At 40.7% G+C, this 5,472-nt stretch overlaps 1 pseudogene across 1 annotated transcript; it reads right to left on the reverse strand.

The window, feature by feature from the left end:
• Positions 1-545: 545 nt before the first annotated feature.
• On the reverse strand, positions 546-2,845 carry LOC104591552 (leucine-rich repeat receptor-like serine/threonine/tyrosine-protein kinase SOBIR1 pseudogene; annotated as a pseudogene). The gene has a single exon (XR_016085189.1). The product of XR_016085189.1 is annotated as a leucine-rich repeat receptor-like serine/threonine/tyrosine-protein kinase SOBIR1 pseudogene (transcript).
• Positions 2,846-5,472: the final 2,627 nt, after the last annotated feature.

Raw genomic sequence — 5,472 nt, forward strand, 5'->3', positions numbered from 1 at the left:
TCTGCTCCAGTCATTCTTATACTATTCCTGCCCTGTTTCCAGTCACCAGAATTTCGAGTTTTCTCAATATCCACCTCAATGGAGCAGGGTGGATATTGCCATCTCTATTTATTAGCAAGAGATCCCATTTCTATCAACTGAGCCACCATAAAATGGTTTTGTTCCTGTTGTCAATAACCTTAATTTCTGATTCATTTAGAGATAAACTATTCAAATCGGGAATGGAGATTATATGTTACTAGTGGAGAAGTAGTTAGTAGCCCTCCGCATGATCTTCAAACGTTACCTGCACGTACAGGTGCTGAAATTCTGATATATTTCCTTCCATTCGAATTCCTAATCCATCTCTGCCCCGAAGGAATCCCATTAGATAATCCCAATTGAGAGCTTCACCGTTATCTTGGTAGTTGGAATAACAAATTAAATGACTAGTCCCATTAAATATATATATACAGGTAGGTGTTTGAAAAGTAGTGCAGATGATGAGATTTTCCAGTCATTAATAAACCTTCGGACATGAATTTAAGCAAAGGACATGGAAATCCTAAAATTAAAATTATATTTTTTACATTGATGGAGCTCTTTGATCATCAAACAAATCTCATACTAATATGCTACGATAAAAATAACTAACAGCCAACTAATTTCCAACATAACGCTAAAACCACAAAACAATACACCGACATATATATATATATATATATATAATTACATTCACGGTTCACCATTGGACAGGGTACTATGTTTCATGCTTGATTTGAAACAGCATAGTCCTTACTTCCTTGCTGTTGGGTCTCTCCTTTGGATCATCCACAGTGCAGAAGCAAGCAATTTTGAGAACCAGCAGCATTTGGTTCTCGTACCCATTCCCCTTCAGCTTGGGATCGATGGCCGCGCCCGGATTCTCAGAGATCATTTGGTTTCTGAGCCATTTGACCAGGCTCATTTCCTTTGTGGTCTGAAAGAAGTTATCTGAAGGCAGTTTGCCCAGAACCAACACTGCTAGAATGACGCCAAAGCTGTAAATGTCACACTTGTCTGTAAATTTGAGTGTCTGGTGGTACTCAGGTGCAATATATCCAACAGTCCCAGCCACATTGGAGGTTGTGACATGGGTGTTCATCTCTGGTAACGCCTTCGCTAGCCCAAAATCAGCGATGCGTGCCTCCATATCATCGTCGAGAAGTATGTTTCCAGGCTTGAGATCTCTGTGAATTATACGAGGGTTGTGGTGCATATGGAGATACTCAAGGCCGGCGGCCACTCCCAACGCAATGTTGTGTCGTGCCAACCAATCCAGTTCTCTCTTCCCTTCTGATACCTTATTCAACATGTCTTGTAAGCTCCCATTCTTCATGTATTCATACACCAGGTAGTGGCAATCGGGTCGTGGCACATGGGCTAGCAGAGGGAGCAGGTTTCGGTGCCGAATCTGACCCACAGTTTGGATTTCCGAACGAATTTGCCTCATCTTCTTCGTCAAAAGCTTACTGTCTTCCTCTGCTAGTTCAATTGCATCGATGGGGTTGGGCTGTATTACCTTCTTGATTGCTATAATTTTCCCTTGGCTTCCCGGCAATTCAGCCTTGTAAACCTCTCCGCATCCTCCTCGTCCAATGATCTCCAGAGATGTAAGCCCATCTTCTTTTTCCAAGAATGCTAAATCTTCGGCCTTCTTAATCAGTGAACTAAAGATAGCAAGGCCCGGGTCTTTGACCCTGCCTCTTATGCAAATGAGTAGTAATTTAAACAATAAAGACACAATCAATCCAGATATCAGTCCTATAGTCACACCGGCAAGGAATCCGAAGATCCAGCCCTTGAGCTTCTTTTTGCTCGTGTCCTGCTTATGGGTTTTTTCTGAAGACGAAGGAGCTTTGGCTTCATTAGAATCGGTTGTACTGGAATTAGTTTTACTGAGAGGCGGCTTCACGGTAGAATTGGTGTGATTCTTTATCGTATTATTCTCAGCGAGTATGTAACGCTTAGGGAGAATATTCTTCATCCCTAAACCGGATTTCGAGTGTTGGACCCGGTTCAGCGACTTAGGCACCGGACCTTGCAGGAATTCGTTCCCGGATAGATCAAGAAATCTGAGATTTCGAAAAGAACGCAAGGATGCCGGTATTTTTCCGGTGAACAGATTGTCGGCAAGGGAAAGATTTTCTAGTTTGGGAAAATGTTTCAGAAAGCTCAAATCGCCCGAAAAGCTATTTGAAGATAGATCAAGGGATCGGAGGCTTACGAGAGAGGAGAGTTCTGATGGGATTCTGCCAGAAAAGCGGTTGTTTCGCAGGTTTAGGATTTGCAATTTCCGGCAATCAATGATTTGTCGAGGAATTTTGTCAACGAGGTGATTGTCAGGGAGAGAGAGCTCTCTGAGTTCCGTGAGACGACCGATTGCAGGAGAAAGAAATCCATCGAGCTGCTGCGATTCCAAGACAATTCTTGTGATGCGGAGCACCGGCGAGTCACCGAAGAATCTCCTCTCGCAGAAGATACCAGCGGCCGAATAACACGGATTCTCTGATAAATAGCGTTGACTGTTGAAACCACCCAAGTCTTTGTGGATAAGAGAGAGAGCATCGAAATCTGAAGGTTCGAGATTCAGGTTGGAGTGAACGAGAAGGACGAGAGAGAGAAAAGTGAGTAAAGAAAGGCGATATTGGTAGAGGTGGGAACCCATTTCTGTCTGTACCCGATCGGCGGTGCCAAGCACCGGCGTAGATGGCAGACTGGTAGTGGAGATTGGCTTTGGAATCGAAACTCGCCGGTCGTAAATAAATAAATGGATTTCGAAAGAAAGCGGCGTGGAAATTTTGAAGGAGTGGGGCCGACCAGACAGTTCCGCCCCATTGAGCACGAATGACTTTTTTAACTAGAGATGAGTTATATCCTTTTTTTAATCCGGACTCACGGGTTGGGTCGGTTTCTTGGGATTTTCCCAACCGACCCGACCTGGTCGGGTTAGCTAAGGTAGGAACCGAAATCGATCTACTGACAGGTCAAACCGATCTGGTCAGTTTGAGTCGGATTGAGTCGGTTTGGGTCGGTTTCAATTTTGCTCCTATACAAAGCCAAATAAAATCTGAATTAGTTGATAATTTGATATTCAAGAGTCCAAGATAAAACTAAATTTAATTCAGGTAAAGAATAAAATCAATAAATTTTTCATGTAAAAACAAGTGTCAATAATGGGCCTTTTAGAGTAAAAAACTAGGTAAATCTAGGTAGGTAAATTAATAAAATAAAAATTTAGAAACCTTCTAAATTCTAATCTATGTAAAAAACTAAAAAAGGACACTTAATTGAATTCTAATTGTAATTGCCTAATGGGCCTTCTAGAGTTCTAATTCTAGTAGAAGTCTAAAAGTAGAAGACTATTAGGAATTACGAAACTACTCAAACTAGGAAATAGGAACTACCAAACTAGTAGAATACTAGTTCGGTTCGGGTTGGGTTGGTTTTGGTTTTCATGCAAGAAAACCGAAACCAACCCGAGATTTTGGTTTATGTATGTGCCCAACCCAAAACCGACCGGTACGGATGAAAACCCGGCCGACTCGGGTTGGGTCGGTCCGGGTTGGTTGGGCATTCTTATGAACAGCCCTACTCAGCGGAAAAAAGGGTAAAAGACCACTGACCCGGAAAACCGAAGGTAAAACAGGGTTAAACATTGATTGGAAATAGACCTGGCAAAAAGTTGACCCAATCTGCGAACCCAACCCAATCCAATCCGAAAAAATAGGGTTAGGGTCTCATATTTAGTAACCCGAATGTGAAAATGACCAGACCCGACTTAACATGAAAAAAACTGGGTTGGATTGGGTCATGGGTCAATCTGCTGATCCGATTGTCAAGTCTAATTAAGATTATTTATGCATTGTTAGAAGTTTTCACTCTTTAATTTTTTTATTTAGTCTTTACTTTTTATTTTTTATTCTTTAAATTGTTAAATGTTCAAGTTTTTATTTTATATTTTGAATTTTAAGGTTAATTCTTTTAATTTTGACATTTTCATGTAATTTTTCTTTATTTTTTAAATTTCAATTATTTTTTGGGATGACCTGAATTGACCCATGGGTCAACCCTAACCCGAACATTTAGGGTTAAGGTCTAGTATTTGACAACCCAACCCGACCCTAAATCAACCCAAAATACCTTAACACAACCCGAACCCAACCCACCCAACCCGATTGCCAGGTCTAATTAGAAATACGGATGTCAATGGACCAGTTCTGGATTGGACCCATCCAAATAAAAAAAAAAAAAATCAATTGGAATGGACTGGATGGATCAATAAGACATTAAATTGGACAGGTCCTGACCTAATGGTCTAAAGTATTTATTGGATTGGATTGGGTCTGGTCCATTTATGATAAATTTGTATTGGATTGGATCAGATTGAACCAAGTTGGTCAATTGATTGAAGATAAGTATATGTGTCAATGAACTAGGTTTGGATTGGAAAGATTCTAAATTAAAACCAATTTGAACAGATTAGATGGTTCAGACTTTGAACAGATCCAAAATGGTCCAAAGTATTCAATAAATTATATTCGACCTAATCCATTTGTAATGGATTCATATTGGACATGATTGGATTTGAGTAAATCTAATTCAATTGACACCCCTATCGGAACACTTGAATTGCAGATCAGATGGTTTAGACTTTGGAGCCCCATATCATGATCCGAGGCTGAGACATTATCACATATGGGTACATCCACGCATGAAGATGGTTGGGCACAAAAGGCTCAATTTTTTATTAGGGGTGATGAAAAAGAACCGAAAAACTCAATCGACCAAAACAATTGACTAAAATTGAACTGAAAAAATGGTTAATCAAACTGGATGGTTTGGTTTTGGTTTGATATTATTAAAAAACCGATAGTTTCGGTTTGGTTTCGGTTCTAAAAAAATAGTGGTTAACAGAATCAACCGGTATATACTAATAATATATAATTTATATAATCAAATAAAGGATTGGATTTTAACCTAATCAGCCTTTCCTCTTTCCCTCTCTCAGTTCTCTTTTCTCACCTATCTTCTTCCCCAACGGACCGATGGCCTCTTTCCTCCGACCGAGCAACCGACGTTTAATGACCTCCACGCTCCGAGCCTTTGACCGACGGCCTCTGGCCAACACACCAACTGTCTTAGTGTCTCTCACTCTTAGTTCTCTCTCTCAGACTCCTAGAGTCTCAGTCATTTTCTCTCATCTATCTTCTTCTTCTTCCCCCAACGGGCCAGACTGACCGACGACCTCCAACCTCTCAATCTCTCATCTCTCTCGGTTCTGTTCACTATTCTCACTTCTCATCTCTCTCAGTTCTAGCTCTACTAAGTTTTTCCCCTTCAAAATGAAGAATAAGAAGAAGAGAGGGAAATGACTCGAAGTATGGAGCTCCTATGATTCAAATCCACTTTCGAACTGATAGATCCATGGAGGGAAAAGGAAATACTTGCACT

Source organism: Nelumbo nucifera, chromosome 4 (genome assembly GCF_055504915.1).
Source record: "Nelumbo nucifera cultivar China Antique chromosome 4, China Antique-T2T, whole genome shotgun sequence".
In the NCBI taxonomy this organism is placed as follows: domain Eukaryota; kingdom Viridiplantae; phylum Streptophyta; class Magnoliopsida; order Proteales; family Nelumbonaceae; genus Nelumbo; species Nelumbo nucifera.